The 26,310-nt window shown below is 38.5% G+C and overlaps 1 protein-coding gene across 1 annotated transcript in view; it reads left to right on the top strand.

Moving 5' to 3' along the window:
* The first annotated feature begins 8,720 nt into the window (after positions 1–8,720).
* LOC122823436 (thyroid hormone receptor alpha) overlaps positions 8,721–26,310 on the top strand; it is a 124,840-nt gene continuing 107,250 nt past the window's right edge. The window contains exon 1 of the mRNA XM_044103062.1: positions 8,721–9,998. The gene's annotated coding sequence lies outside the window, so the exon portion shown is untranslated. The remainder of the gene's footprint in view (positions 9,999–26,310) is intronic.

Here is a 26,310-nt window from a genome sequence, read left to right on the forward strand (position 1 = left end):
AACACATCAAATATATCACTGACTGCCTTAACTGGGTTAGGAAATCATACAGCTCTCCTGCAGTTGGAAAGGACATGATTTTGGAGGAACTAAACTGAGCTTAGCCGATCTACCTCTGGACGGTTTTTGGCTGACTGACGCCAAGGAGTTCCCCAATCTGGCAAACAAAACCATGTCAGTTCTGATTCCTTTCTCTATAACCCCTCAATGCAAGTTAGGCCTTCGTGACTCAAAAAGTTTTGGAAATATTACACTAATGTTATACAAATATACTGTGGCTAACATGTTGCATGTACAGGCAATGTGTGCAGATAAAATATTTGCCCTTGTAAGTGACATGTCTGTGTGAACTCTTGTGAAACATGTGTCTGAATTTCCTTCTGTCATGCAGCTCAGCCACCTTCTGAAAATGTAACACTGGGTGTTGCTAATCACTGCTAAATAACGTCTGCCTGCATGTTGGCATGAGACACTTGCTGTATGAGTTTCAAAAGGTTTCTTTCACGGCCAGCCTCATCCTTTTAGATTGAGCTCCATGGGGATTTTTGCCTCCCATCATTTCCTCCTCACCACCGGAAAACCAGGGGGAAATCAGTCTTTGCTGTTGCCGGGTCCCGGTTGTAATGAGATTTAAGGGACATCAAAGTGTGGCTCCCTTTGAGGATGAAAAAAAAAAAAAAAAACGCAGATAGAATGAGACATACGTCTGAAATTTAAATTTCCTATTGAACATGAGTCAGCATCATCAGGTGTGCTGCACAAAAAAAAAAACGAGTCAGGTAGAAAATGAGTTCCAGGATTTATTTATTTTTTAAGATGAGCTATAGATATAGATATAGATATAGATATAGATATAGATATAGATATAGATATAGATATAGATATAGATATAGATATAGATATAGATAAACATATAGATAGCACTGAAACTACAAAAGGACAAGACATAGGTGGAGTATGTTGAACGAGCAAGTCAACACGGAAAGCACAGTAGCAAAACAGGAAGTTTATTCCAGTTATTTGGAGCTAAATTCGACTTATTGTTCAGTCCAATTTGAAACCTTTTGATGCTTGCGACAGCAATCTTAGCGGCAAACTTGCTTTGTTCAGGCTTATTAACATTCCTCATGCACACAGGCTGCCTTTGCAAGGTGAATTGTTTTTACCCTACATTGTTTTCTTAATTGTGCATTTATTGCAATTCAATCAAAAAGTAACATTTAAATGATAGCTCCAGTATATGGGAGAAATATATTTTGTGGGTTTTTTTTTCATAATAATAAACCACAGCTAATAAAAACCTCAAATTCAGAGAAGTGTTTTATGACAGAAACAATATTTTATGACCGTATTATGGTATATAGCATCAGGAGAACAGCTGTCTGACAGTCACCTGCACCATTCAGAAGAAAAGTATCTGCAAAAGGATCAAAACTAGGGAAAATGGCTGATCAGTGTTGTATCCAAGCATGAAATGAAATGAAATGAAATTTATTCGAACATGATACAAATATAAAAATAAAATAGTGCACAGTAACAAGAAGTGCATAAGAAAGAAGAGAAAATACAGATTTTTTGTTTCAGTTAACATATCATGCTCAAAATGGGGTAGGAAGAAGTGAGAACTTATAAACTCCTACCCCTAAACACTTGAGACTTTAGAGTCCTACTGTCATTAAAAAAAAATCAAAATCAAAGTGGCAGTCAGAAGTAACAGTTACTAATATTTACCTATACATTTTCCCATTTTATGCTGGTTTATCTTTCTAAACCCTGACACCAAGTTGTTATCTTCAATACACACCTTATTGCTTTCTGTCCCCATGTGTGTATCTATTGAAAATTACCTCTTTGTACTTTCTTTTGAATTGTGTTAAACTATTGCTTTGTTTTAAATCTTCATGTAACTTATTCCATAACTTTACACCTTTAATTGAAATACAGAAGCTTTTTCTTGTTGTTCTAAAATTGCGGATCTTGAAGTTTGAGTGACCCCTTAAGTTATACCCCCCTTCTCTTTCAGAAAACGTGCTCTGTATGTGCTCAGGTAACAACTTTTTAGATACCTTGAACATAAATTGAGCCATTTTAAATTCTACAAGCTCGTCAAATTTGAGAATTCTGGATATTATGAAGAGCGGGTTTGTATGCTCATAATAACCGACATTATGGATGATTCTAATGGCTCGTTTCTGTAGGACGGTTACCGGATGTAAAGAGCTCTTGTAATTAACTCCCCACACTTCACAGCAATATGATAGATATGGTAAAATCAGAGTCCTAATGAAAAGTTTGGGGAACAAAAGATGCAAAACCAGCAAGTATTAACACAACCTTGGGAGGATTGGGGCAGATTACTGTAAGCATGGACTAATTAGTCAGAATGCATTTACTCAGGATGCTGAATTACTTGAATCAATGTTACTTCATTGGTGTTGTGTTTGGGCAAATGGAAAAAAAAAAGAAAGAAGAAGAACTAGACTGTTGCTTAGTCATCCAAAGTAATCTTTTCAGCTGAAAGAAAAATTTTGCATTTCATTTGCAACTCAGAGTCTGAAGCTATTCGAGACAGGAGGCTTCTGATCGAAGTCGCTTGAGATCCCATCGGAGGTTTCTAGTCAGTGATGACTGTGGAAATGTGTGGAGCTGACATCTGCTGATCTGTGTCCACTGTATTTTGTCCAGTCAGTGTAGTTTTTAACACAATACCAAAATGTGACCCAAAAGGTTTTCAAAGCACTCCAATGCAGCCTCCATTCTTAGCCAAAAGAAAATAAAAATGTGCCATTTAAACAAAAAAGAAAAACATAAACGCCTGGATCCAAATCACAGAGATGCCTCTTCTCTTTGGGTTAGTATCACCACAGGATCTCTGAGTTCAGCAACTGTAATAGGTAATTTGCAGGGGAATTTTTACTTTGCAAATTGACATGGCTAATTTCCACAGGATTAACAACACAGACAATCTCCATAGTTTTTACAAGGTTGCTCCTAGATAAGCCTAATCCCATAAAAACAGTTTACAGTAAAATTTTAATGGTATCACAAAAGCTTAGTATTGCTTACTGTAACAAATTAGTTTTAGTCATTTACTCAGGATGCTAAGTATAAAAAGTTACTTCAGTTACTTTTTTGTGGGCTTCATGTTTGTTTTCATAAATGATGTATTCTCTTGACAACTTGGAACAATGTTTAACTCTTTCAGATGGAAAGGCTAGACCATAATAGTCACAAAATTGCAACAAAAAATAAAGACAGTTTAATCTTTTGAAGTTGCTTGCACTACTAATAAGGTACCTTTTTCAAAAATCCTATTTTATCACGTTTGAACGTGTCATAAAATATAGTCTGAGAAAAATGTTATTTTAGATATTGTGTTAATCTGATTTTATACATTTAGCAAATGTATAAAGTCAGATTTGACTTGTTTTCCTGTGAATTCATGTTTTCTAATAAAAAAATTATGTTACCTTAGGCTTTCTCTTTACAATGATCAATGTTTTAGTATTTTATATTTTGGAAAAGTAAATTAATGATCCTGTCCTTATAAAGTGAACAGAACATATATTCTCCCATAAGGAATGGTTTGTAATTCCTTTCTCCCATGCACACTCTGCACACTCGCTTAAGATTTGCAGCCCTCTGTGTTGGTAATGAGTTTTTCTTCCATGGCAGAATAAATATTTCTTCATTTGAACAAATGTAGAACTTCAGGGAAGATTGAGGAATGTTTCCTCTGCCAAAAAAGATATTATGTCTTTTTCATAATATCTCTGACTGAAAACAACAACAAAAAACAAGAAAGGAAAATGTGTATTTCTGCATGTGGGTTAAAAAAATGTGGCAATTGCGACTGTATAACATTTGGCAATAATTGTGTAACGTTTCTCCTCATTTTAAAAAAGCAAACATAAATATATTTCTGTCAGGGAGAAAAATCATGGTTATTGTATTTCGACTGTGTTGTCTTTCAATTCTGTTTATATATATATATATATATATATTAAAACATTGGACATGTTGTATATTGTATATTGTAGAGGTCGTAGGATCCAGTGATTGACTGGCTAACAGCAGGCCGCATATTTGTTGCATGAGACAATGTAGAAAATGGGGCAGGTAATTTTTCACACGCAACAGGGTGCAGCCGTAGGAGCCTTTTATCTCAACCGATTCATTGATGATGTGCAGCCTGTCACATTAAATAAAAAAAAAAAAAGTACAGCTCATAGGGTTGGTTTCTTCCCTCTCATTGTTCCTTAAATTTCAGAAAGTCCCTTCTGATAGTTAGCAAAGAATAAAATTGAGATATTATTATCTAGATGTTTGTAGCTCTAGTTTTTTTGTCCTGTTATTTTCTTTATTGTGCAATCCAGCTGAGAAATACTTTGTTTTATGTGTAATTTCCCACAGATATAATCCTACGTACATTCCTGGGCCAAAAATGTCAAAAGGATCCTGAATATCGAGCACCTCTCATACCAAATACTATAAAATGCTTTAAGAGGCTTTTATGAGCGAAGACAGTGATTCACAGTGCCAGTAAAACTACTTTATCAATCTTTTGGGTGGAATCCATTTTTTTTTCCTATACCCACGTTCTACCTTCAATGCTTTAATACAGAGAACAAATATCACAGCCACCACCTCACATCTGTCTTTCACATGGGCTGGTATAATCAGTTCCATGTAAAATGATTATTAGTTCTTGGTATTTGCTGCCTCCAGCTCTGATCAGCTGGAGGTAAGCTCGTTTCCCACAGTATGCTGCCTTCAGGGCAGCAAGGCTGCGTAAAGTTGACTTTGTATAAAGAAAATAAAAATGCTAAGACACATTTTCCAACAAAGCTTCAAATGCACTTGAGCTTCTGTTTTTGCAAAAGCAAAAACTTGAGGATGGTTGAAATTCAGAGAGCCCATTGAAATGGATTTCCTTCTTGGTCGCAAGAAAGTGTTGGAAAACAGCAGCTCTGAAAGGAAAAACAGGGAAGATTCCAGTCTCTGTGTTATGTGAGGGTTTGAAGGGTTTTGAATATTCTCAATTTTGGTCTTCATGGAACAGCTTGGGCGCCCTAGAATGGGCTGCAGAGTGTTGCTGGGGAGAGGAAACTCACAAAGCAAAACAATTCAATGAGTATGTTTATTTTCTCCAGAGATACATTTGGCAATTATCAAGGTTCTAGCCTTCTAACCTTTATCACTGTCAGTTTAAATCAGGGAACAACACATTCGCTTTATTTAACAGAGATCTTTATCAGTGATTAGACTCTGTACTACTGCAATTAAGTGATAACTGCTGACGGATAGATCCATTATTCAAAGCAGAGCCTCTCTGGTATCAGGCCTGACAGCCATTTGTTAGATTAACTTGCACTGCTCACTGCAACGGAGGGGAAAAGGTGGAAGTGTTGTCTGTCAGACTAAACATTCAAAGTTTGCAAAGAGGTTTTGTTACTGTGAATGATGGGGCTCAGGTTCTGCATTCATATTCAGAAAGGTTTAAGACTGGTCTTTGTCATTGTAGTCTTTCAAAGGGTGGATCAACTGGCAAATGTCACAGGTGTAGCTATAAACCTCCTTGCATGCAATTAGGGAAAAGCTGAGTACTGTAAGTGCAATTTGAAAGCAGGAATGTAGATTAATTAAATTTATTTAAATTAATTAATACTCTCTTTGAGTGGTTTATTGAAGTTGTTTTATTAAAAGTAAAAAAATACTTTGGCCTGGCCAAGAAGAGGCTCACCTGTTTGTTAATTAATGGTGACGCCCATCAGATTTAAATCCATGCATTCTTGAGTTTTGATTTCTACGAGGTCCATAAAAATAAATGCAATTTTGAATATTATAAAAGGTTTAATAATTATTAGACTCTTTGCAAAAGACATAAACAGAATCATTTTGGTCTCATCTTACCCCTAAATGAGTACTGCATATGTTAACCCACAACACAGTAGACATTTTATAATAAAGGCTTCGCTACTATCTTCTTTTCAGACAGAGAAGATCTTTAGTTTTTATGATGTAAAGAAAATGAAAGAAACTTTAGTAGTAACCCGTTTTAATACAAATCATGTTTGTTTCAGACCGTACTTCAAACAAAAAGGCTCGATCATAGTCAGATTGGACAGGAATTTCTATGATCATAAAAATTTCAGCTCTTCATGCACAGTCTTAGTTAGATTTGCGGCTGGAATTTGACCGGGCCTTTCTAACACACAAACATGCTTTGGTGTAAGTTATTCCGTTGTAGCTCTGGCTTTATGTTTAGGGTTGTTTTCCTTTTGGAAGCTGAACCTCCACCTCTTCTGCAGGTCTTTCTGCCACTATTGTACCGGGGTTTTTTTTCACACCCATGTCCTTATCTACTCTGACCAGCAATTCCTCATGTCTGCTGAAGAATAACATGCCCATATCATGGTGCGGACACTGCTATACTAACCAAAGGCATTTAGTTTCTAGGTAGCTTGGTAGTAGATTAGTGGAGATACTTTCAACCACACACTATTTTGCATGCAAGTCAAAATCTTAACTTTTGGTTTCATCTGAACCGGAGCACCTATTCCACATGTTTGCTGTGTCCATTACATGGTTTGTAATGGATTTCTTGTGAACTTCTTTCAAAAGCATGAGTTCTTTTTGACAGTCTTAGACAAAGGTCAGGTTTTTCTTATTGTGCAGGACACACAATTGTCCAACTTACAGATTCTCTCGCCTGATCTGTGGATCTCTGAAGCTCCTCTGAGCTTGCCATGGGACTCCAGGCAGTTAAACATGTCAGTTTAGTGCAAAGCTGTGTCTTGGTAGGTTTACTGTAAGATACTCTTTCTATTTTCAGATGACGGATGGAACAGACTTTTATGAAATGTTTAACACTTGGGATACTGCATTGCAAACAAAACATTTTTCAAACTTTCCACAGCTTCATCTCTGATCTGTCTGGTGTGTTCCTTGGTCTCCGTGATGCAGTTTGTTCACTAATGGTCTATAAGAAACCTTTGATGCCTTTTAAGAACAGAGGGATTAATACTGAGATTAAATCACACACAGAAATAGACACCATCGACTTCTTAAGAGACTTCTAAAGGCAATTAGTTGCACTGGATTTTTACTTAAAGGCATCAAACTAAGGGTGACTGGAAGAATATGATATACTTTTAAAATTTTAATGTGCAAAATAAAGCAAATTAAAAGAACTTGAATTACTCCTTCCACTTCACATTATTGTTTTAAATCACGTAAAATTTCACTAAATACATGTAAAATCGAAATAGAAAAAGAGAGTGTGTCTGGAAGGCACTGCACATACAATAATCACAGAACTTGCATCATTCATTCATTAGCAACTCATCTGAAGGACACATATTTCAACTATGTGTATTTAAAAGTAATGAAATCAGGGGACGTCAGGGCTTAAATGGGATCACTGTTTTTATAAGTCGAAAGGTCAATCCGATCTCCAACCCAAACAGATTGTCTTTTAATCCGCTTTTAATCTGAATTCTAATGGAGACAAAACACATCAGTATTAATATTGTAATGTGGCTGAAAAAACTGTTTATATTGCATACTGAGGTTTTAAGCTGTAAATGCCACACTGCATGAGCATAAACAATTGCCAAAGCTGTATATGGAGACAATTTAATAGCAGACTTACATGTTCTTTGTAGATTTTTAAAACAACACATTCTGTTAGTGTGAATGACTGTGCTTCTCATCCTGAGTTTGATTTGGCATTTGTTTTCGTTTTTTTATAGAGGGAAATATACACTAAGCTATAACCTTTTATTGATTACACACTTCCCTCCAACGGTAATACAGTGTGCCTCTAATGGTGTCATTAAAAGTAAACGTTACACTACACAACATAAGTCCGACACAACGACGTAGAAAAGAAATTGAATATTTACTGCTGACTTTATCAGGTCGTAATGTTTTTGTTTGTTCAGTCATTGAGGTTGTTTTAGCACATAATAAACAAAGCTCTCTAGCTCTTTGCATAAAAAAAGTAGATTTTAAGAAATTTGGAAGTATTCCCTTTTGGCATATTTTGGAGGTTTGGTTTGAGTCATATTGTTGAATGTTAAACCTAAACCAAAGTCCCAAACATCCCAGATGCTCCTCCATATTTCCAATGGGTTGCATTGGGAATAAATTTACAGAGAAGGGTTATTATCCATCTGTTTGTCCTTGCACTTATTCACATATTCATCCATCCAGTCTCCAGACCAGATGTCCACTTCAGTGACAGCTACTTCAAGCGTCTCAATGTTTCTGTAATATCATGGGATTACATTGTCAAAGTTGTTTTATGATAAAAGTGAGTAGGTGTAAAATAAAAAAAAACAAAAAAAAAAAACAATTACTGCAATAATGTTTGATTTGACTTGTATCTCCCCAAAAAGTCATACAAGACAAAAATAAAAAACGACAAAACAAAAACAAACAAACAAAAAAAAACATGCTCAATACCTATGGACAAACGACTCAGTATTTCATTTCTTAACACTGAGTTATTTTTTTAGTTTTTCATTAACATTCATTTTTTTTCCCACTGGAAAACCAGTTCTATATTTTCAGTTTTATCTAAACATGTATGGATTCCAAGCCTTTTTTTTTTTTTTTTTTTTTGTCAAATCTGAGTATTTCCTTGTTTTCTTTTGTTGAAATTGAGTGATATCATAACTTTGTTTTTCACAGTCAAAAAAAGGTGGCAATTTACAGGAAACTAATAAAAGTGGTCTAAAACTATGAAAAAGAGAGAAAAAAATACATATAAATGAAAAAAAGGACACACGTAATGTAAGTGCATAATAATAATGATAGTAATACATAAAACTATTCATATTAAAGTTTCTTGGAAAAAACAAAAAACAAAGAAAAAAAAAAAAGTAAAAGCATTTTGTGGGTCCATTAAGGAATGTACTGCCACGAATAGCAATTAATTATAGCTATTTATATTTTTATATTTCTTCCTGTAAGACCTCGTTGCTTCCCCCGGCTGGCTTTGTGTTCTGGATTCTTGTTTTTGTTTGTCTCTGTCTCCCTGTCATTTTTGTAAGTCTTCAGTTTTATCGATAGATAACATTCAGTATTACCCGTGCTCCCAGTTCCTTTCTGCATTTTGGGCCCACAAACAAACACACACACATCATGACAAAACGCCCCGTGAAATCATCTAAGCAAGACGAAATGAAATCATAAGAATTGTTTTAATTTATGACTGACTCCGAAATATTTCTAAACAAAAAACATTTAAGAATCTTTTTTTTCCTTCTTGACAATCACTTTAAAAAGTGAGAATTTGTAAAAGAACACGGATTTTAACTAAATGCCTCCGTCTAACTGACCTTTCCTCAGACGGCTTTTATCTGCCAAAATCCGAGATGACCTATAGCATCTACCAAACAGAAGAGCGGCAGCAAGAGGAGGAGGAGCAGGTTTGAGCTCAGTCATGATGAAGTCAATAAATAAGGACCGCAGAAGCGAGTCGAGAAGAGGATGTTCCGCCTGTCACCTGCGAGCGTCCCGGACATGTCAGTGCGTGTTTTGCAGCGCGGGTCCTGTAGAGAGCAGTAGATAGTTTAAATAAGTGCGGCTCCTCTTACTGTACAGCACACAGTGCAGCGGAGGGAGGAGCGACAGCGTAGTGTTTCTTTTTTGGTTCTTTCCACTCCACACGCATACACACGCGTTGCAGTTCATCCAAACGTAACTGTAGAACGGCAAAACAGGAATCAAACTAGGAAGCGTCGTTGGAAAGCGGACAGGAGAGTCTGTTTTTAAACGGTACGAGGCTCAGCAGTAGTGGCCAGGCGGAGGACTGGCGCTCCGGAGAGCGGAGGTGGGGGGGAGGAAAGAGCCATCCAGCCCTGCCGCTCCACACTTTCTACAGCAACCAGGAGGAACCCGGCTTACTTTTTCTCCCGCTTCGTTTCCGCCCCATGACCCAATTCCCAGGACAACGTGGGGTCCACGGCGCGCGGGGAAACTGTGGGACGGTAAGTGTTGTTTTCGGGGGTTCGAAGCCTCCGTGGCAGCGTGGTCTGCATGCACTTCGGCGGCGGTAGCTTGTGTAGCCCGGGCTGGTTTGACAGATCAGCCCTGCGGCCGACAGACGCACACCCACCCGTACACGCACGCATACTGACTCGCACATTCACATGGCGTATTGAACGCTCCTTCTGTTATTTAATGCTCACTTCGCCGCTTATGGAACGCCAGTTGGAGCCCTGCTCTGGTTGGTGTTTTGACGCCGGGATCGGGTGCTGCGCTCTGGGCCCAGACTTGGACTGAACTGCCTGCTGTACTCCGGGGCGCGCATGGTCCACTCACGCATACACACGTGCACACACTTGAAGGCAGATGGACTCACTCACCAAATGTTGCAGACCACTCTCAGGCTGCTCAGTTTTCTATTTTTTAATAAAAGTTTCCCTCGCTCAGAAGTAGTAGAAATAGTTTTATGAGCATCTGAAAAACGCTCTAGTTGTAGTTCTGTACTCAGTTCTTTTCGATGTTTTCTATAGATGCAAACTAACTTAAAGGTAAATTGCATGTAGGTAAATTGCACTATGCTGCATGTTGCATAGTGAGTCATGTAATGCTCACAGTCTGCCGTTTTTATTGAGTGCCTGAGCCCTGCAAAAGCATTTAAGTTCACTGACATTTTTCAAGTTACAACTCCAGACTTAAACTTGTTTCTATAGCGTTAAGGGTTATAAACTAACACCATGCATAATTACAAAGTAAATTGACAGTGACGTGGAGTTTAAAATTGTTCGAAAATGGAATCGGAGAAGTTTGGCAGTTGTATTCATTCCCGGACTTTGGCTGGGTCATTCTTGCATGTCAACTTGCTTTGATTTAACCTTTCCGTAGGAGCCGTGGTTGCATGCTTAAGACCTGCTGACAGATGAATCAGTCCTTAGCAGCCTTAAGCATGTTTTCTTCCAGGATTGCCCTCTGTTGCTGCCCAGCATCCCTGTCCTTGTTAAACAAACTTTGCCTGGTGTTTAGTTGAATCGTCTTTGCTATTGGTTTTAGATATCCTGCCCTTGTTAGAGGAAGGCGTCTCCACGGCATGATGCTCCCATCACCATACATAATAGTTTTCTTTCAAAATATCTGCTCCGTTGCACTATTCCATAAAGTCAGGTTTTGCAGAATACGTGACTAACAGTTTTCTCACCAACCGGTTATCTCAGCTGTGGTTTTCTGCAGACTGAGATTAAATTACTCACAAGTACATGCTTTTCCATTTAAGTGACTTCTGAAGACACTTGGTAGCATTGGATTTTATTTAGGTGTATCAGAGTAATAGGGGGTGGATTATGCAAGTCAAACTTTTCTGATTTGTATTTTTGAAAATGCATTAAACCATGTGTTTTCCTTCTACTTCCCAATTACGCGTCATATTGTGTATGTTACATACAGTTTTAATATAATGCATTAAGGTTTGTACTTGTAATGTGGCAAAATGTGAAGTTAATTATGAATACTTTTGCAAAGCATTAATCTTATTGAGTAATAGAGAGAGTCCACCTTCTTGTAAGTTTTTCTCGCAATGAATTCAGAGAAGATTTTAATCTTCTCTGAATTCATTAAAATCAATAAATCAACTTTAAAATGATGAAATGTTTACGTTTTAACACCGCAGAGAGCCGCTGACAGAGGGAAAACTTGGTAGCGCTCTCTGCTTTCCCTTCTGTTGCTATCTCCCTAACCCAGGCCAGAGGAGAATCCTCAGAGAAATCAATTGCATCATAAATGCAGATCAGAATATATATTGGCCATCATTTGCCTCACACATTTGCAACGGTTTCCCCTTTAAAAGTCCTTGTCCCTGCACCACAGGCTGTGTAATAATTAAATCGCTCAGTGTTAGCACTCAATTCAAACTCTTGAAAGGATGTGAGCTCTCTAAGCGGTGCTGCATTAATTTAATTTTGGAGTGTGAAGAGAGATGGTGACAATCTAAAGGCTGTGTGCTGCTACTGCGGCCGAATTCAGCATGCAACAGATGCACCTTAGTAGAGCGTCGTTAACTCTGCAAGGTGAAAACAGTAGAAAGTAAATGGCAGAATGAGCATTAAAACCAAATAGATTCAGTCTATATGGCTTAAATTAAGTAACTTTTATGTCCTGCCCCTCTTCATTAAACATTAACCATCAGTATAAATCCAGCCCTTCTATTTCTGGGATTAGCCCTATACAGGTTTGTCATTCACATATTGCTCTGCAATGGAGTAATCCATTGAATATTTTCTAGCAAGTGGCAGCTAACATGTCTTTTAGAGCTAGTCTTTAATATTTTGTAACCCAAGATTTCATATAGGTCTTGTTCTTTGTTTGGTGCAGAAATGTTTCAATGTGTCCAGTGAAAACACTTGGGAAAATGCTGGCTTGGTTTCTGACGTAGTGATGTAACAGGGTAGCGTGAGGAAAAACGAGGATGGATGGAGCCCCATGTGACCTGGCCTCATCTCCTCCTCTTTTCCTCAAGGCCATGACTCCTTGTAGGAGATGAGGGTGACCTTATTCGATCCCTCCTAGAATGTCGCTCTCCAGAAGGGCCTCTCTCTCCGTGACCTTTTCTGTGCGTCTTATTTTCTCCTCTCCTCCTTTCTAAATCATCTACTACTCTGCGGTAGGGCGTGAGTGATCAACGCTTAGATTTGTAGAGCATCCTCTTATGTAACTCTGTGCTCTGCTCTGTTTCTGGTATTCAGTGATGTCAGAGCTTGGAGAGGCAGGCGGGATGCTGGGAAATCCAATGTGTCTGGAGATGTCCATGTGCAAAAGGCTTAGTTTCACATGCGTTTCCTGGGATGGCTTTAGAAGTAAAACAATGGATAATGAGCATAGTTTGGTTGGATCTTTGTTGTGGTATCTTGGTATGAAAAACGCCACTGACACGACACCAGCGGTATGTTTGGAATTGCCTCAGTTGTTGTTTCACTTTTAAAACCGGTGGGTAAGAGGTTGTGCAGTGGCAGAGCTTTCTCAGTATTATAAAGGGATGTGTGCTGGAAAACAATTGCTGCTAACATAAAGAAAGCAAATGGAAAGTTGAGTGGAAGAAAAAAGCTGATGCTAAAAGCAACGATAACTGCCTCCTGCAGGAGTATCAAACTGTACTGACACTTTAGATGTGTCCAACTCAACTGAATCAAATGGCTGAATCAGCAGGTGCCAAGTTCTATGAAGCCCTGCTAATCATTTGTTTCTTTTGTAGTGTTTAGATACTAAACCCCTAAAAGTTGCAGGTCACTGACGCTTGTTGCCACCGTTTTTTCTTTTCCTTTTTCCTCTTTCATCTTTTTATTTTTATTTATTTATTTTGTCTTGTAAACTTGGGTGTGCTGGACACTAGAGATGATAAATCGTTGTTTGAATTTCTGTTTTTTCTGTGAAATGCAAACACTCCTGATTAGTGTTTTCCGACCCTGGTTCTCACCGCCTGCTGCATAATTAATCCGCAAACTTGGACTAAAAATTTTTTTAAACAAATTCTCTTCAACTTAAAATACACGTTGAAGTTTAAATATATTAGGATGTAATCACATAAACATAATTACATATTGAAAGCGTGATAGAGGAACTTTTCACATGTGCTGGAATTATTTAAAAACGGTGTAAAATTGATCACCAGTTGTATGGTGGCTGGTTCGTAAAAGTGTGGAAGAAGAACGCGCACAAGCAACAAGAACTCCAGACTTAACACTATTTTCAATGCGGATTTGGGATTCAGTATAGTATTTTAAAGTTTTATATAGAAAACACTTCTTGTTACTGTAATGAAAAAAAATTCTACATGGGTTTTCCCTTGAAAAAAGTAGATTTAAAAAAAATTTGTCTATGAACTGATAAAAATAGGAAAGTTGAAGGTTTTATCAAGGATTTACTTCTTTCTTTTACTAAATTGCCCTCATTTATGTGTATGCATTGTTCTAATTTATTACATAAAACCAATAATAAAAAAAAGAAGATATTGTTGTTGCCAAAGATTCTTGCATGTGTAGGTGATGGATTTCAGCAAATCAGTGAAAAGTTGAGAGACAGGAAAACATGTGGTGGAATAAGGTGCACAAGGAACTTTGGCACCTGCAGTTTTGAGAAGATTGTGAAGCAAAAAAGATGGAAGTTGCATGGTATAGGTTGACCAGACTAAACTTGTATTTTGATCAAACTAGCACAAAATGTATAAAATATAAAAATTCTTTAAAATTTGATGTAAACATTGATGCAACAGACAAAAACAGACTAACCATATCTGCTTTAGGTTAAGTGGAAGAAATCAATATGAGATTATTTTGTAAGAAGAATATTCAGCTGATTGAGTGCTGTATGTTCTGTGGCCTTCCTGTCATGAAGGAAATTCCAAGTGGTTTCCTGCTGTAATATTTGGCACTGAGGCCAATGTCATTTGGCAAGTCAAACTACATTAAGAGAAAGGAATGCGGCAAATCCTCCTGTATGATGTTGTTGTGGGGGGTTTTCTGTCGTACGAAAGCGTCACTGCTGATAAGCATGCCGTCATGGCGGACACGACAAGAGATTATCAGCAGGCTTCGCACCGGCCTTCCCACAGACCACCGGGGGGTCCCACTGTCAGTGAAATAATGTAACATCAGCACTCTGGCACACAAACACACTTTTAGAGGCATTCAATCAGATCTCAGGCAGACGGCAAGCTCCAGGTTTGTGGTTTGTTTGTTTTCATTTTAGCTCCTCCCTATTCTTTTTTTTTTTTCTCGTAGGAGGTTGAGTTTCATTTTATTCTGTTAGAGGTTTTTCAGTTGTGTCTGTTGAGCAGCGGTTTCCACGCAGATGGTTACCACAACCCTCCCACCCCCCAGCTTATCTGTCACCATGTCTTCGTGCCATCAAACAACTCCTCTGAGGCAGCAGGGATAATAAACTGGCAAAACTGTCGTTATTGGCCAAAATGGTGAAGAACGACGGATTATTACGCAGCCGCTTTTTGCTCTTATTAGCACGAGTCAACTTGGCTCTGCTGAAATACCACTGGGGCCGCTCACAAACTGGCTTTCCATCAATGGGAGTGCTTGGCACCGGGAGCCAGGAGGTTTCCCTTTGCCAGGAGGACATTTGTTGGAGCAGGACTGCCTTCGCTTTGTGCCTGCCAGAGCCATTTTGGTTAATGAAAGTGGCGGAGGAGTGAAGTCACTGCTTCATTTGCAGATATGGTTTTAAAAAACCAACTCCCAACACAATAAAGCGACTAATTTTCCTTCTGTCATAAACAACGTTGTGTTGTGGAATACAAGCGCTGTCCCTCAAGAGTCAAAATTGCCGTGGCAATAACCTCTTCAGATTCTGTTTACCTCCAGGGCTGTAAATAATCAGCTAACAATCAAAGTTCCTTCCTGGAGACGGACTAGTGAAGAGCACGCAAAATAACAAATTGAGAAAAGGTGTATATTTATTCATTGTTAAGTGCAACACTCACCAGTGAGCGGATGTCATGCATGTATCCCTTTTGTGTTTACACAAAATGATGCTTTGAGTCTGTGAGCTCAAGTTTGGCTGTTTAAACATCAAAGCATCGCTAAGATATAATCTCACTTCCTGTCTGATAGTGCTGACAGCTTTGATTGGCGGTGATGAACTGTTGCAGGAAACAAAGATAGATGCCGAATTCATTCAGGCTTTTGTCTCAGTCATCCATCTCAAACAAAGTAGATGTAAAAAAAACTTAGACCCACGGTGATGTTATGTACACAAATGAGACGAGAATAAACAATTTAAAAACACCTTTCATGTCATATATTCCTTTGGAATTCAATTGATGAATAAAAAACCCCATAAATGATAAAGACGGTAGGGACAACGGTTGAAGAGTTGGTCCCTGAATAGGTGGGTTGCGGATTTGCTTCCGGTTTTGTCCACCTGTTGTTGTGTCCTTGGGCAAGACACTTCACTCACCATGCCTGCTGGTGGTGGTCAGAGGGGTTGGTGGTGTCACAGGCAGCTGAGGCTACTATCCAGTAGTTTGTCACCATCAGCATGTGAATAGTTGAATGACTGAATGTAGTGTAGAGCACTTTGGGGTCCTGTGGACTTGATAAAGCGCTGTATAATTTCAAATCCTTTACCGTTTTACCATAAAAAGCTACAATTAGCTAGTTTTACTGTACAAGTTGTGCAAAACTACCAAACCACTTCTTTAAGCATGTTTTGATTCAGGTTCAGCCTTCATTCTTCTCCAGTTAACACTTGCAGGAAGGTTAACACAGATTAATCAGGAGTACAGCCCAACATCCTGGTACATATCCATTCACATCCCTCAGAGATTTTGGCCTATATTAGCATTGCACAGTTAATGTTGATCGCATATGTGAATCTTCCATTTCACCACACCCCATAAGTGCTCTTTTGGATTGAGATCTGGTGACTGCGCAGGCCACTGGAGACGGTAGTTTGAGATGATTCATGAGATGGTGAAATATCCTTGCCAGAAGTAGCAGAAAATGGGTACGGTATATTGTGGTCATGATAACATAATAATAAGAATCACCGAAAAGTAAAAAAAAAAAAAAATGCTCATGATAGTTTAACACCATCCTATTTCCAGTTTTTAACCTTTATATTTCTCCATTTAACGTTTCTATTACTTTAAGTTGTTTTGTGGAGAGTAGATTTAACAATAAAGTTGGAAAAGAAGAGTATTACATCTTTTCACATGAAAAAAAACCTGACATTTTTATATACATGCACTATTTCAGAGGTTTTTTTTTTTCTTCTGTAAAATTCATTCTGTTAGTAATTTATAATTTATTATATTTCTCTGAACGAAGCTGGGATCAACGAGTTTATCAAGCTTATCATTTGTAAAAAAAAATAGGAACATGATATTTATGTGTTAATTTTTAAAGAGATTAAAACATTTATTAATTGGTGCATTATTCATGTGAAACAAAACTCTTGACAGAAAAATAGAAAAATGATTTCTGGGTGAATTATGTTACTAATATGCTATTATATTTATAAGCTATTTTGTACTTTATTCATCTGACATATCCAGATATAATAGACAACCTCAAATTATATATCTGCTTTACTTAGAAAAACCCCCAAAAATCAAGTTTAAAATCAAACCACCAAAAATGTTGCACTGTGGCGGCTGTTCCTCAAAAACTTTACATCATTCAGCTTTATATTAGTGCATAAAAGCAAAGAGAATTGATTACTTTGAAGACATTATCCTAATAGGAAGTTTAATGCTGTTGCATTGCTGCTGTTCCACTGCATAGTTGAATAGCAACTAACTCGGATTACCCTCGTTTCGGGAAAAAAATGAGATTCGATTTCCCTGTAAAGCTACTGTTGCTTGAATTTCGTTAGAAGCTGAATGCGTTTCCTGTGGTGAAGAAAAGCTGCATTTTTATTGCTCCTGATTTTGTAATCTGTCACACTTGAGGGACTCTGAATGGGCCTGTTCCACTGCCCAGTTGGTTTGGAAAGCTTTGGAAATCCTTCTTTGATCCATTGTGTTTTTTCTTTTTTATTATTATTATAATCTTGTGTCAGGATTGTGGTTTTAACCCACTGGTTGCACCAAGCACCTACAATACTCGTGTGGTGGGAAAGACCCAAAGACGTGTTCTGGTGCCACAGTTGGTGGTTTGATTGGAAACATTCAGGTTTTCTATAAGGAAACTGTTTGGAGCAGTGGATGAAGCTGTTCTACACCAGAAGTCTTCTGGGACAGATATTACCATAAACCTCAATATGATTTGTTCGTATTAATAATTCACCTCGGTAATATAATAGGATCTGAAACGGGACACTTTTTTTTTTGTATGGGAAATGAGGATGACTATGTATGAGATTGTATAAAAACCTTTTAGAAATGTCATTTTTTTGTTTTAAACATTAAATTAAAAAAGTAAAATATGAGCCGCAAACACTGATTTAATGTGACTTGATTCTCCATTGGCCATGATTCAGTATGTTTTGATTTAACTCGGTGTGATGTGATTTAATTCAGTGGGCTAAACAATGCAATACATTAGGCAAAGAAATTAGGATTTAGAACTAAACGAGAAAAATTATTTTTTTAAAAATTAAAAAAATTCTTACGTCTTATCCTTGTATTTTTAATACTTCAGGAGAAAAAATTAATCTGAACTCTATCTGAGCATATCATTGCTGTATAATCTCAGTTATTCTCATTTTAAATGCTATACTTGCATGAAAACTTCTTTGCTGAAAAGAGCTTTCTGATTTCTCTTCTCCAGTCTCATTAATCAGTCCTTTCCTTGCTTTCACTTCCAGTTTGATTGTTAAAATGAAATTGAAATAATTAATTGACTTCCAGTTTCAGTATGTTCAGCAATGACAAGTTTTTCTTTTGCTTTTGGTGCAGATCTCCTATAATATGCGGCAGGCTGCTACCCGAGCCGGAGTCTACCCCCCGATCTCAGTGCCACGTCTGTTTCTTACAGTCTGAGACTTTTCTCCTCCTGACTGTGTATGCATGCAAGATGTTTCCCTGGTTGAGGAATTAGACGTTGGTTTATGTTATGACTACCAGTGGGGTCAAAGCTCAGCTGAGTTTAGCTGGGTTACCTTGAAGCGTGACTCCATGGTGACCTGGGCCTCTTTGTTAGTGCACACCAAGCATTTTTTTGTTTGAGGAAACTTTCGTTGTCCCCTCCCACTGCTCCCCCCAACATCATATTTCCAAACCTTTCAGATGGAGGCATGTGCACCAGCAGTGGTTACTTTACTCTCTCTGCTTATATAGAGCAAATTGTGTTTGACAGAAAATGAAGTCGGACAGAAGCTGAGCCCAGAAAATTGCATTTGTTAATGAAATTACCAGCTCCAAGGTCGCCGAGTCGGTTCCTCAGAGTGGAGGCTTTATTCAGGCAGCTTGTGGTAAAGAAATAATGAGAAATTTGTTTGTCATTAAGTTACAACTGCAGGTGGGTGTGGTATAGGTTGCAGGGAGGATGCTTGATAATGGGAAACAAAAGTGAGTCACTTTTTAGTTTATTATAAGAATGCCTGTGGTTTATCACCCTTCATTTCTATTGTCAGAATTACATCTGTAATCTGTTACGTGCATTTTTAGATGGTAAAAGTCTTGATTTCTAAGTTGTTTTTTTATTAAGCACATACTTTAATGTTTCAGATCATAAAATGCATTTTAAACTCAGATATGAGTTAAATACAGAAAATAATTTTCAGGTTATAATTTTAGTAAGAGAAGAAAGCTTTCCAAATCAATCTGGCCCTATGGGGTGGAGGGAAATAATTTCCCAAGAATCCTTCCACCTGGTAGCTTCTTTTGTTGCATTGAGGTGCAGACATGATTACCAAACCTCAAAACTCGATTATCCTAATGTTTATTCATGATCAAATTTTCAAGAATCCTGAGGAAGGAAACCACAAGCATGTAAGTGGAGCAGCAAGACAGTTTGCAGTGAACACACAAGGTAAATACAAGTCATGGTGCACATCAGCCTTTGCACCATGGCTCTGAAAAGTGCCTCACCATATGCAGGTGTTGTAAAAGTAAAAGGAAGTACTTCGAATATCACGACATCACACAGTTTCATCTGAGAATATCCTAGATGTGGGATAGCCCTTATATGAAATGCAAAGACAGCACTATGGTGCTCAAATTCTGATGTCAGTTAGCATGACAAAAATCGTAAAACAATCTGCTGAAAAACAGCAGCTTGCTATGAAAAATCGAGTTTTAAATGGTAAATGGACTGAACTTAAATAGAGCTTTTCCTGTCATTTTGGCCTCTCAAAGCACTTTACACTAGAGTCACATTCACCCATTCACACTCACAAACACACACACATTTATACACTGATACACCGGTAGGCAATTTGGGGTTAAGTGCCTTGCCCAGAGGCACATCAATATGTGGCAGGAGGAAGCTGGAATCAAACCTACAACCTTCCGATTGCAAGATGACTATTGTACTCTACCATGCAGCCACAGTCGCCCTACAGTTACTGATAAAGTGAGAGATCTTGGACTCATTTCTTTGGAAATAACATGAAAAGAGGGAAAACGTGGCTGGAAGTCAAAGTTCCACTACTTGTGTTTTCCATCCATAAAATATTTTTAAAAACTTCTATGGATCACCAAGGTGTGTTTGGGTAAATATAAAATGGGCAGTTATCCTCTTTTTTTTGTGAGCAAAGTTTTTGACCTTGGAACTCTAGGGTGGATAACTTTCTTGCCTTGTCTCTTTCTTATCTTTGAATTATGAACTCTGATCTTATCTGAGACAACCGGTGCCTGTGGTATTTTAGAGGTTCTTTAATATCTGCCTGCATGGCTCCTTGATGAACTCACTCTTTGAGAAAATTTGGTAGACTGACCGATTCTGGGGAGATTCACCACTCTTTAATGTTTTCATCCATAATGATAGGTGCAAGTGACTTTGTTTCTTATCCTAATTTATTTAGATGTGGTGCTTTTTATGATCTCCTCAAGAAGCAACACTATTTGAGTGATATCTTGCCACTAGTGGTGAGACAGTAATTGGGTGTAGATTACAAATTTGAACTGTTGAACTATTGGACAAACTTGGGAGTACCCAGTGAAAATCCATGCATGAAAACAGAAAGATTCGAGACGAGGATTTGAACCTGGAAAGCTGTTGCTGCAAGACCACAGTGCTAACCGCTGCTCAACCTTGCAGCCAGTAGTAAAATGCATGATTACATAAAACGTGTGTTTCTGAGTCAGAGTTCAGTTGAGTAAGAATGGACTCTGAGATTTAAGGTTTGGGGGCATTCCTGAAGGAGATGAAACAGAAAATAGTTTATGTACTGGATAACTTGGATCCTGTATGATACTTAGTGCTTTCTTTCTGCAGGGAGTAGTTTGGGTGAATTGTAGACAAAGTCGTTCTCACCAGTCCTCATCAATAACTTACGATGACACTCTTAACAGCTTTGCTCATCAAGACTGACATTTTCATTCATGGCCATTGGCAAAAAGCTCAAGCTCAGTTATAGTGGATCGAGAGCTTCAAATATACATTTTGATAAAAGTTGTGCTTAAATAATTTTGTAAAACTGCTTTTCAAAGAAGAGCAAAAAAAAAAAAAATAAAATCTGAGGAAGAGCCCTGCTTGTTGATTAAAACTTGTAACAATTCAAATCAGCATTTTAATACTAGTTGACCTCTGGGGGATAAAGCACTGGTTACAACAAACCCAGAAAACATTTTTCTATTCATACCTGTTGTTTGCCAAGTAGTGGGATGGAGAGTGCCACAGTGGGAGGTCCAGAATGCAAAGTTAATGCCAAGCTCCCAGAGGCGTTGGCACGCGCCTTTCTTTGTGCACGTGTGCACGCATTTGCACAAGAACTCAGAGACTTGCTGATCTGGCAAACGGACACATTCCTCACACGAGTTGTCTCAACTCCTGCCAGTCGCCTAATATTGGTGGAAAGTCCAAACTCATTCAGTTTCCTGCAGGTATTATCATTCACGAACCCTATACGTGTCGACACGGATCTGTTGGGCACATACATGTGTGAACAGTATATCTTGACTCGTTTGAGGTGTGTGCTTTGTATTTCTGTACCGCATTTGAGCGTTTGATCTTGGAGACGGGCTTGTGTTTCCCTGAATGTGGCTGGCGCAGAAACTCAATATTCAATTGGGGGGCCTCCAGCATGTGATAAGTGCGCGCTGTCGCCTTGAGGTGCTTTTAGCTTCGGTGAGCGCTGGACGCCGAGATGTGAGCGAGCTGCACACGATTGTCTCACTTGCACAGAAGCTTATTGACAAATCTTTTCACACTACAAGTAACTCATGAAAGCTGCAGTTTTTTGTTTTTTTTTAGCTCATGTTAAATTTGAGTGACTGTGCTTCATTTTTGTAAATTTCTTGAGCATAAAGAGCACTGAGCCAGGTGTACTTTCTATGAAAAACATATAAAACGCAATACTACAGCTTTCCAGGGAAGTAAAAAAACAATTATGGGACTGAGGACAGAAATAGAAATCACCGAGCCACAATTTTAAATTCCACTCGGGATTTAACAGGAGCCTTATGAAGAGTATAGCTGACATTAGAGAAATGTGAGCTCTTCATCTAATCATACCTGGAATAAAACATTTATATTTAAATACACAAAGAAAGAATAAGCTGGATGCCACAATAGGGAGGTAAGAGAGACTGGGCAATCTGTTCAGGAAACAGGGGAAGCTATTAGTGGAGCTTCACCTTGCAGTGTAATGTTCCTCTGGGAGTCGACGCTGACAGCGGCATCCTCTTGTGTCTCAGGAGACCTGGAGTCTTTGGAAGAAAAGACAGTAGGCCACGGCCACCTGGCAGTGAAATGCCAGCAGTCTGACACCATGCTGTGCACTGTTGAAATAGAATGAGGCAACAGACTCATTGCCATGGAAACTCAAAAATCTTGTTTTTCCTTTCAATATTCAGTATAAACTGAACTCTAATCCAAAGCTAGCCATTTTCTACCTTTTATAGCAGCGACTGATTGATCAGAAACCCATTCAGGAACACACTTGACAGAGGTGTGAAAGGGAGCTATGACAGAGAGTTTTGCTGTATATCTGCCCAGCTTGAACAATGAGGCTGAAAGGTGGCTCAGATCGGCGTTTGCGTTCTCCAGCCAGCGTCCCTGCCCTGTGTCCAGGCTGGCTGAGGTCATGCTGAAGTCCTGCTGAAGTCCTGGAAGTGACAGACCCTTTCCCTAATTCCACATCTAGTTCCAGAGTCAGCAGCAGACATGACCCTGCAGAGTAAGCATGCCAAAAGCAGACGACTGGAAATTGTGTGTTTGCACTGAAAATACATAGTTCACAGTCCATTAGATCAACTTGTTTTTCCTGTGCATGTGTTTGTGTCAAGTGTTAGCTGATGGAAGGGGAACCCAGATACACTCTTTCACTTTGCTCCCTGTATGTGTTGCTTAAGCTGGAATTTGCCAAGTAGTGGCAAATTCTATTTCTCTCTCTCCTTTTTTTGGCCTTAGATTAGCGTGGCTGCACACAACTACTGCCTAGTTGAGCATCATTTAAAAATCCCTATTGGTGTGTATGCGTGTGTGGGTATACATAGTCATTTCTACAGATTTTCCTTTTCTGTTGTTTAGTGTGCTCCCAAAAGTTATTTTCGTTTCAAGAAATATGTGAAAATAAAAAAAGTGCACGGACATAGCTGCCAAGAATGCCGCTGAAAGCTGCTAAAGAATCATGACCTTATATCTGCGACACTGAATTCAAAACGTCTACTGTTCCAAGTCGACTTCTTAAATTAATATTCTTTTGGGTGATTTATGCATTGAGGAGGATGAAGTCAGGAGCAGTAAACCAGGACCGCGTCATGGTCGGAGGGTGAGGTGTGGTTTAAAAGACCTCTTTGGGGAGGCCAGCCAGCTTGTAAATCACCGCTATGGAAAATAACCACTTTGAACCGAAGATGACATTTCAAAACACTTACATTCTGGCAGGATTCCACTAAATGCTGTAATTTCTCCTCTTGTTCTGACCAGCATTGTCGCACTGTTCGGTCAGTAAACTGAAAATGCAAACAGTATGACTGAGCTGGAAATGCTCCCACGAAAACGGACTGGGCGGATTATTAAGGGAAGACGCCAAGAAACCTGGGTCAACTGGAGGAACTGCAGAGATCCAGGGCATGTAGAAGACACAGCAACCATGTGGAAGAAGGCGCAACATATTTTTTCAAATTTAGATTTCAGTTTATACAAAAATTTTGACTTTCACTGGGCAACTATGAACTACTTTATCCAAATTTAAAAAAAGTTAAATGTTGCCATTTCAATGTGACTGTAAAAAAAAAGTATGAAAATGTTCAGTTTACATCTTAGGTGCCATTTACAGTTCCTTTTTTTTCCATGTATGTTTCTTTGCTTCACTTGCAGCTTTATCTCCAAAGGAAACTCATGGCAGTTCAAACATATGTTACAATACAACAGACATGTGGAGTGATGCAACGCCGCTCTCCTGCTGTGGAAAATCTGACTCTTATCAGAATAATCGAGGTGTAAACAACCCCTGACTGTCTTAGCAGCATATCCCCGCTATCTTTTTTCAAACGTGTGTGACGTGAGAATATTTAGCAGCAAGAGACTTTTCTCCTCATTATTGCGCAGACTGGCAACGTTCATAAAAAAGTTCAAAGTTTAAAGTGTGGTATTATGTTCCCACTGGTCATATAATGTATGGCCAGCAGCTGTATGCACACTGAAACCTTTAAGCCAAGTTCTAAAAATTATACATATATGGTGAAACAGGAAAAAGAACGTCTAAGTGTTTTATATTCAGATAAGAATGCATTAACAGGTTTTATTATTAGTATTTCGCAGCAGTGCTTTTGCGGGGCTTAAATTATTGATCACTGAGCTGACTATTGGAGCACAGGATTCTCATTAAGCATGCAGATGCACAAATACAGTGCATGTCTCTGCTTTGCACATTGCCCATAAAAAGCCCAGAGAGAATTCAAAACAGCTGGCAGCCAGGCCCAGCAGGGTGTGTTTTCTTGCTCCACTTATTGCCATTTAGCGGCGTATTCTTTCTCAGGCTGGCATGCTGGTGTTTAGCAGTTTTCACTCTGTAAATTTAAGTCTTGTGGCACTGCATTGGATTGAAATGCATGAGTGCAGCTTAAGTGAAAAAGTCTGAGATCGTTCTTACTGTAGATTAGAGGTGGTGGGGAGAATTAGAGAGGAGTTGAAGAGAGAAAGTTTTGAGTAGAAAATGGGTCAGACATCTGAGAGGCATGCATTTCCTTTTATTTTTTTCTTCTTTTTGAAGAGCGTCGAGACAAGAAACGCTTGCATCTATTTCTCTCTCTCCTTTTTCTGGCCTTAGATTAGCGTGGATGCTTTTCTAGTCTCCACTTTGACTGTTTGGAGAAGAAGTGGGAAAAGGGGAGAAAATTATAATGCTTGGCATGCTTGGCATGTCTGCAGAGGGCAAGCATTAATTTGGACTCGGCCCAGCTGATCAATCTCCACCTTGGCTCTGTTACAGCACTGAGTGAGAGTGTTTGTGTGTGAGCAAGGCCACACATAACAGCTAAGCCGACCTCACCGTTCTACAAGTAAAGCTCTCCGGATTAATTCCACATGGAAATTACCTTTTCTACACGGAGCCGAGGAGAAAAATACAATTGGATTAGAGCAGGAATTAATGCTAATGGGCTACGTGTCTCACCCATATGTAATGAAGTTAAATTTTTTTTTTGAAACGCTTCAGTTAAACGCCTCACTGTAAAATCTAGAGTTGGGCAGAGAGCAGGTTCTCACACTAAAGCAAACGCAGTGCGATTTGCATAATATGCAAACATATGGAGGTGATTCCGATGGTGGTTTGGTGAAGTGTCAAAGAGCCTAGAACATTTCCTCTTTAAGGATTTCCTTTGGCATGGAGAGCACTTAGCAGGCGTCTGTTGGAGGGTTTTGGTTGTAGGCATGGCAGCCTGAGTCCCCTCTGACTTCGTTCTGCTGTAAACCCACAGGAGAGGAAGCTGTAAAGTGTGTTTGTGTTTATGTTGTAATGAGATTACTCCACGGTTTAATTCAGGAATTCCGACTATGGAATTTGTTGTATAATCACATCAAACAAAGTCTCTCTTTTTATTTTATTTTTTTTTGTTTAACATTTACTTTGGTGTTGTGCCTTTACTGTTTACGGTTTGGTTGGTGCCTAATTGATAAACTGATGTTGCTCTGTTCCCTTTTAAAACTGAGTCAACTGGAGAAATTGGTACCAGTACCTGCTGATGCTTAATGCCTCTGGATTTTTACAGAAATCCTTTTTGGTGATATCTTTTGATTTTGTTTTTAAATACTTCCATCAAAGCCGAGGTCTTCAACTGACTGAAAAAACTCATTAAAACATGGATCTTTTTGTTATTGTCTTGCTAAGTTTGGTAATTATGACTATCCATCCATCCATCTAGTTTTTTTTTTCTGAAGCTCCACATTTGTAGGATTAGGTTATTCCACATCTGATATTCTGTTGTTAAATGTTGCATTTAAAAGTTCTGAAAATGACTAAGGACATGGCAATTTTTACATTTAAAATTATTATTTTTTTCTTACATTAAAGAAGATTAAATACTGAAAAAGGACATTCCACCTACGACCTTTACAGAAAACATGAGACAGCCATAGTCATGGCTGTTGTTTTGAACCTAAAGATTGTGGTAAAGCCTTGTTTTAATGACTCAAATCAGAGTTAACTTATTAGCAAAGGGTCCTAGACACAGTTCAGTTTTTGTCTAATGAGAGGAGAGGTTTTAGG

This window comes from Gambusia affinis, linkage group LG20 (genome assembly GCF_019740435.1).
Source record: "Gambusia affinis linkage group LG20, SWU_Gaff_1.0, whole genome shotgun sequence".
Classification (NCBI taxonomy): Eukaryota; Metazoa; Chordata; class Actinopteri; order Cyprinodontiformes; family Poeciliidae; genus Gambusia; species Gambusia affinis.